This window comes from Mizuhopecten yessoensis, unplaced genomic scaffold (genome assembly GCF_002113885.1).
Source record: "Mizuhopecten yessoensis strain PY_sf001 unplaced genomic scaffold, ASM211388v2 scaffold3627, whole genome shotgun sequence".
NCBI lineage: Eukaryota > Metazoa > Mollusca > Bivalvia > Pectinida > Pectinidae > Mizuhopecten > Mizuhopecten yessoensis.
The window spans coordinates 1,522,042-1,530,905 of NW_018405139.1; positions in this window are offsets into that span (position 1 = coordinate 1,522,042).

The following is an 8,864-nucleotide window of genomic DNA, read 5'->3' on the forward strand; positions in this document are numbered from 1 at the left end:
GGGGGGGGATTCGCCACTGAGTTTGCAAGTTGCGGTGCCAATGCCAATTTTTTTCTCTTTTTTCCCCCCCAAATATGACCTTAGTTTGTGTACATTTGTATATCTAGGAACTTTGCTATATTTAGATGTCATTTGCCTGTCTACGACCTGCATTTCCAAACTTCCGGTTAAGAAGTGGGATAAAGAAACAGTCAATCATTATGTTCAACCCTCTGGTGCAGAATATGGTGTCAGACTCTCAGCATAGCCTCTATTCTACACCCGAGGGTCCTACAACCATACTCATGATTCACTCTATTTATATGTTGAATAAAAATCTGCAGAACATCATATTTTCATAAAAAAAAAAATTTAACAAAGAGAATTCTCTGATATCATTAATGATATAAGATATACTATGGAATCGTTTCTGCAAACTGAATCATGACCAAAAACGTTTCGAAAAATGGGTTGTTTCAAAAATCTTTACGACTCAAAATCATAATATTTAATACACACATTGATTACAATATAATATAAACATATGCTGATAAACATTGAAAACACTCGCAATATCACTAAAATTGACTTGAAAGACAAAATACTCTCCTTTAGCCTCCAGTTATCATTACACTCTTCTCCAGAAAAAAATCCTTGTTGCACTTTCATTTTTCTCGAGAATGACAGATTATTATTTATAGTTTTAATAAGCTGATCAACATTCCTCTTTTATTTTTTATCTCCATTTTTTTCTCATAAAGATTTTAGCTGCAAAATTAGCAGAGAAGCAGCACATGAAACAATTGTATTGGCATACAAATTAACCACATGCTTCGGACAGGATAAACAGTTTCTCTTGCAACAAAGCCTAGCTAGCCTGACTAAGCAAAGCAAAACCACAAATTTAGTTTCTCTTTAGAAAATTACTATGATCAAAAAAAAAAAAATGAATATTAGATGAAGTAACTTTTCAGATGTACACTGTATGAACATTGTATTAAACCTCTCTGCACAATAATATTAAACTAAATACATGATCTACACATTAAACGGAATGTCTTTTACAAATAGATCAAGGCTGACTTAAATTCAAGGTACTAACATAAATCTTGATTGATGATGTTTTGATAAAAACAACCATGTCACTTCTCTGACAGTACATAGCAATTCAGGAAAATTGATAATTATATTGATAAATCAGAAATTATGTTTTAATATATACCAACCATGAACTCCTTATATTAATGAAATCTTAATATTAATATACATTGTATAATACAATGACACAGTATGTCCATGGCAAGAAACATGGTTTCACTCGGGATTCACAGTAATCAGATAAATGATAGTACAACTGTACATTCACACAAAATTATATTTGCATGTCAAACATAAAATTTGATAGATAACCAGGTAAATACAACGTTTTATGAAATATATTATAACTCTATTGGTTATAAAGTGTGAACTCTTAAACAGTACTTTTTCGAATCCATACCTTTGTGACCGGCAGAAAACAATGACTTAAGGACCCCTGTCCCACTGCACTGTGGATTTTCCTATATACAGTAGCCTCCCCTCAACTTTCCCTTGGCTAAAACTGTAGCACAGTTTGGCCAGGACAGGTTCGCTGATCAGGTAGCTGAATCAATTAGAGCAATAATATAGCAACTAGAGTTCAAAGGCCCGTCTAACCCCATTCAAAATGTACACTCGGAGCACTGCTATTGATTATATTTATAATTTAAGTCCTGTCCTGCAAGGTATGGTTTTCTTTTCAGAAATGATTTATCGAAGCATTATGAATGCCAGAAAAACAGTTTCTTATACTAAGTTACAGTTGTTAGCAGTAGTACAGGGATCCTTGAACTAAATCATAAAAATATTATTTATAAATAATCAACATACATATTTGTTAAGCTGTTATGTTAAAAAATATCAAGTTTAGCTATTATGTTAAAAATAATAATACATGTATAGGAGGCAAAGTCTTTTTTCGGTTTAAACAGATTGATTTTTTTCTGTGTTGTAAGTAAATGATGAATATTAAGTGGTTTCACACATTAACACTACAGATAACATCATTTGTAAAGAAATCAAACATTCAAAATACACACAATCCTTTTAAAGCATAATGACTACAATTTAATCATCAAAATTGCCACATAGAAACAGAATTATATTCTGTATATATATATATACTTGTGTGATATTTATCTGTTACATTATATGTGGTTTGATTCAATGTGAAAACAGTATGATCGTTGATGGATCAGTTTGTATATATATGACACAAATCCGTCAAAGTACATATACATACAATAGTATGCAAGCAAATAAACAGAATTAACATTATGTACATTGGTGTAATACACTAGTTGTTACAATAACACAAACCTCGTCTTTAGTGTAGAATCGATACTCACAGATATATGATCAATATATTTACTAACTAAGAACTTTCAATACATGTACATTGAATAAAACCATTCCAGAACAAACTTAATTTTAATATAGGAATTAAGGACAGACTTGTATCCATAAACAAAACTACTATAACCTTTTCAAAGACTTTCAGTTAGTTCTATCAGTAAAAAACATCACATTATATCATTATCAGGCACTTTAAGTACAGTTTTCACGGTAATGGTAACATTGTCAGTTTGGTGGGAACGTATTCATTGACATCAGAAGAAATATACACAAGGATGGATAGAGAAAAGACAAATAAATAGACATTTATTTAAGTATGAAATATTATGTGTTGATTTTTCGACAGAAAAAAAGTATCGTGAATGCATAACTTTAGAATTATGTTCTTACTGATCAAACGCAACAAAACAGTTGAGTTTAAAGTTTAGTAGAATCACAATCTTTTAAAATCCAAATCTTTGATTCTACAACAATACCCTACCAAACCTAGAGTATCAGAGTGGAATACAATACTCAACCAAACTTACAGTATCAGAGTGGAATACAATACTCTACCAAACTTACAGTATCAGAGTGGAATACAATACTCTCCCAAACTTACAGTATCAGAGTGGAATACAATACCCTACCAAACTTACAGTATCAGAGTGGAATACAATACCCTACCAAACTTACAGTATCAGAGTGGAATACAATACCCTACCAAACTTACAGTATCAGAGTGGAATACAATACCCTACCAAACTTACAGTATCAGAGTGGAATACAATACCCTACCAAACTTACAGTATCAGAGTGGAATACAATACCCTACCAAACTTACAGTATCAGAGTGGAATACAATACCCTACCAAACTTACAGTATCAGAGTGGAATACAATACCCTACCAAACTTACAGTATCAGAGTGGAATACAATACCCTACCAAACTTACAGTATCAGAGTGGAATACAATACCCTACCAAACTTACAGTATCAGAGTGGAATACAATACTCTACCAAACTTACAGTATCAGAGTGGAATACAATACCCTACCAAACTTACAGTATCAGAGTGGAATACAATACTCTACTAAACTTACAGTATCGGAGTAAAATAGAATATCTGGACTCGGCTAAATCATTAACTTATTTATATCCTCCGTCACATCACAATTAAGACATACTGCAACCAATAGTTATAATACAACAAAGTCAGTATTATCTCATAAGTCTAGGTCATATAATCACATAGTATAATGTTCTCATTGTCCTGTAGATAAAAACAAAAATCTAAAGATCAGTAATGAAAGTACTAATACAGTTCTACATGTTTCTGATGTTTTTACTTTTCATATTTATATGTACATGTATACGTACAGTGTATATATGTGTATAAGGTATATGATTATAAAGTAGTTCTCGATATATAACCGCGGATAATAATTTGTGAACCGCTTTGAGACGAACTTGGTTGTGATAAGGCGAATAATCATTATTATTATATATACTGTGATGCCAACTTCTATGTAACAATTGATATATATCTGTAACCCTACAGGATTTAAAAGTAGTTTTTTATATACTGTGATGTCAACTTCTTTAATATATAGCAATCAGTCTATAGGTAACTGAATACATGTATTTAGTACATCACATGATAATTTCTAGGATAGCTATTGGATAAATACCCTTGTTCTATTTGGTATAGTTAGCATCTGCCCTTGACAACGGGAACTATACCTGGAGATGGGCACTATACCTTTTTTTGGACCGCTGAGACTGCGGGAAAAGTAGCGTGACGCTAAGAGTTGCGCCCCTTCTCCCAAGGGGCGCTGTACATATTCTACTTTCACTTCATTGTTGTCGTCTGCCACAATGGCTTCGAATTTCCGGACCAGGAATGCCGATTGCTTCGCAGAGGCTCAGCAATGCATAAAGACGAAGCAGGCGACACCATTTGACGTCGCAGTCCTTAAAGACTGCTTACTGGAAAGGGGAACTGTATGTGACCTAGCGGTGTTCAATCCAGTGAATTGAATACTCAACAAAAAAGGAGATACATTGTATCTACTAAAAAATATCTTATTGCCATTTGTTGTTGATTATTAAATATGTTACTTTTTATTGTCAAATGACAGTCATGTGATGTACTAAATCTATTATGACCCTTTCCCTCGGCAAAAGTTCTCTTATAGTGTTGTCTGGAGAGGTATAGAGCCCTCGCCTTTCGGCTCAGGCATTATACCTCCCAAGACAACACTTTAAGAGAACAGTTCCCTTGGGAAAGGGCCATAATAGAATAACAGTATACTGTGACGACTGTATGTTCTGTTTTATAGTATGTGACAAGTGCCTGTGCACAGGATTAACCAAGTGGTACATGTATCAATATATGCAATATCAAGTACCTTTCAGAAATTTATACATGTTCAGGTTTTTAACCTTAATATTTTAAATATAGGATGTGTTGTATATCACTGTAAGGTAACATATCTCCTTACTATTTTATATAAGTTTGCAATCAAAGAATTAGCATTTTAACCACTGACTTGTCTATATACATCATCAAGACCACGTTTCCAGAAAGAACTTAACACTGTAATTGATTCCTGCTAACAGGTACAGGATCAGAATATATCATTGGCCGATACACCTACTAATACCTCTACTAATATAGAGAAGATTTTTTCATTAGAAAAGGTATTTATCTTATTGACCATGTATACTATATGTATAACATCTACTAACTTAGAGAAGAATTTTCATCAGAAAGGATATTTATTTTATTGACCATGTATATTATACCCTCTACTAGTTTCGAGAAGAATTTTCATCAGAAAAAGGTATTTATCTTATTGACCATGTATACTATATGTATAACATCTACTAACTTAGAGAAGAATTTTCATCAGAAAGGATATTTATTTTATTGACCATGTATATTATACCCTCTACTAGTTTCGAGAAGAATTTTCATCAGAAAAAGGTATTTATCTTATTGACCATGTATACTATATGTATAACATCTACTAACTTAGAGAAGAATTTTCATCAGAAAGGATATTTATTTTATTGACCATGTATATTATACCCTCTACTAGTTTCGAGAAGAATTTTCATCAGAAAAAGGTATTTATCTTATTGACCATGTATACTATATGTATAACATCTACTAACTTAGAGAAGAATTTTCATCAGAAAGGATATTTATTTTATTGACCATGTATATTATACCCTCTACTAGTTTCGAGAAGAATTTTCATCAGAAAAAGGTATTTATCTTATTGACCAGGTATACTTATAACCTGTACTAGTTTCGAGAAGAATTTTTATCAGAAAAGGTAATAATTTAATAAGGGTATCTATATATACTTTTTTTTCCTGGCTATGACTTCCACGTCTATGTTACCTTATATTGGACAGTTCATAGTGTGTCTATGTGCCTACACCACATTTTGTTTTGAACCTCTCTGGCTAATCTTGTAAACCAATATTTAAGTATAGTGTTGACCTTCTTCCATGTACAATGTGACTATTTCTAATCTCTTCTGTCACGATTTATAATGCATGATACAGATAAGTGTAACTCCTTGTATATTTTTAAAATTGTACAAATTATAAACATAAAGTATCAAGGAGGTCAAGAACATCAAAATTTCTAAGCCTTATTGAATACTTCGTATATTATAAAGCTTTCTGATTTATGATTTTAAAGCTCAATATTGTTTAATGAAATAATGCAAAAAAAAGGAAAAATACCATAAAGTAAAAAAAATCACAAATACTATTTCGAAATTGGTGTTGTCATCCCTTTAGTAGCTATAAAGCTATCAGCTATATTTAAGGTTTTCAAGCTGCTCAGAACCCGATGCAATACTGGATTGATGAACTTGGCATTTTTCAGTTTGATAATTTCCCACTTCCAACTTGCATTGTTTAAAGTCTGATTACCTCAAGGAGTTGTTAATGGAAAATAAAAATAAAAAAATCTGATATTTGCCTTTTTCTTCCGAATCAACATCGCGAATAATGAAATACAAACATTTTTGCTATTAATTTCGATTTTTTAAAATATCAAATTGAGCTGTTAACCCTTTCATCCCTATATAACTTAAGTAGACTCTACCATGCATTGAATTGGATGTGTCCATTATGGTCTATAGTGGTGAAAGGGTTAATGCTGTTAACAACTGGACCCAGGTAAACACCATACCTGTAATTAGTACATTTTATAGATGGTGATAAAATGATGAATTATACAACATCTTTTCTAAATTGATACAGGTTTTTGTGATCAATACTGAGACATTAAAACGTTAAGACACAAGTTTTGTTTTATGTAAGTTTTTTGAGTCCGTTGTCAAACTTTGAGTCCATTGTCACAGTGGAATGTTATATGAAGCTCTTACTTGTATCAGAACATTTGAGAAGACTTGTGATGACAAATGCATTTCATAAATATGTGAACAAAATTTAATATAATTTTCCTATACATATATTGTACCATGATACGATTCATTGCACTCTGCATCTATACATCAATTAATGAAGTATTACACCATAGTGTTACAGTAGTCTCAGTATTATATATTATATGCCTTTCCATATAGATATAAAAGCATTATTCTAACCTTCATACATTATGCACTATAGTTGATATCAAAATACAGGCAATGTCACACACCTTACAATCAGTCACTGCTGTGGCTGGTATTTCATTTGAATTTTTACTCCTGTTTATGATCTCTCTGTCCTTATACTATAATCAAGGCAAAAATTCCTCATAAATGTACATCCATATGTTTTGGCTTCAGCACCTAAAAATCTGTCTAAACTGAACAACAGCGATACACTACTATTTTCATTTAGAATAGACAGGTTTACTAACCTATTATCTTCAAAAAATCTTAAAAAATGTTCACCATCAAAGTTAAGTGCAAAACTATCATTGACAACAAAATGCTGATTATCTTACCACAGGACATACATATTATTGTTTCAATATGGTGAAATTGGAATATTTTGGTGTGGTTGAAATTTGGAATGTTTGCCCAAATTTGAATTGTTAAATTTTGAAGACTGTTTCCTTTTTCTTCTCCCCCATGATTCTGATACATTTGCTAAATTTGTTACTTTGCTATCGCAATATACCAGTATGTAATGGCTATTTGAGCCTTCCATGAAGACTATAATATTGGGGACGTATACCATTTACACATTTTGTGTAGGCTGTGTGAATTGTGAACTGAAACCAAAAAATTGGTACATATTACAAATTATGTAATATTAGAATATGAAAAAAGGAAATTGTGACAGTCAATATTGAAAAAGGAGATATAATGGTGTATTACAAAGAACTAAATAAACCAAACATGATCACATAGAAATTAACCTATGATAATCAAGAAAAAAAAAAATTGACAAACACAAAAAAATCTTGATATTCAATCAGACATGTGCTCAAACAAACAGACATTTCTTATATAGGGATTGAACAGCGTTTTTTTTAATTTTCATACCGTCATGAACGCAAATCTGTTACATCCATAGTGCAGTTTATTATGTATGTAACTGATTAGCGTTCATACCAGTATGAAAATTTAAAAAAAAACGCCATTCAATTTATATATTTGCATTTTTACTATAGAACAGTTGCTTAATTTTATTTATTTTTTCTTAAATAATTTATTAATTTACTGCGTTTTGAATATGCATTGTCCTTTCAACGATATTGGCAGAACAGCCCTATTTAAATAAACACGGCGCCAATAATTGACCAGTCATGTTACCGTTTGACGCAGGGGCATCTCCATGTTATCCGAAGCGAAGTAAACCATTTGTTACGTCACGAGAGTTTTTGTTTTCAGTTTCATACTCGAATGAAATGCATTTCTGCTGGTAATGTTCATATAATGGGTTGCAGCGCAAATGTAAATATAGATGTTTAACTCTAAATGGAAATTTCATATTGACATGAACACCTTTCAAAAAGTCAAACAGACATCAGCTGAATTGCAAATGCCTCAAATGCACATGAGCTCAAATGCCATACTTCAAATGAGCTTAAACAAAACACTTCAAAAAGGCATGAGCTCAAACAACACAGTTAAAAAAAGACATGAGCTCAAACAACACAGTTCAACAAGAGGCCCATGGGCCTTAACGGTCACCTGATATATTTATACAGAGAGTTGATTTCGTTTTTAACATGAACAGAAATATTATTCAAAGTGACAAAAAACAATAAAACCACCTTATTCAATATCAAGCATACAGATTTCAGACTAAAAAGGATTTGAAACTAGCACCTCTGATTCTAAACAAGGAAAATGAAGAAATTTTAGCACACTGACTCCCTTGAGCCCCACCCTACAGCCCTTGGGGGTAGGGCTGGCTCAAAATTTTCAAAGTATCAAACTGTCAACTCAAGGTTATAATTCCAATCAAGTTATTAACATGTAATATTCAAA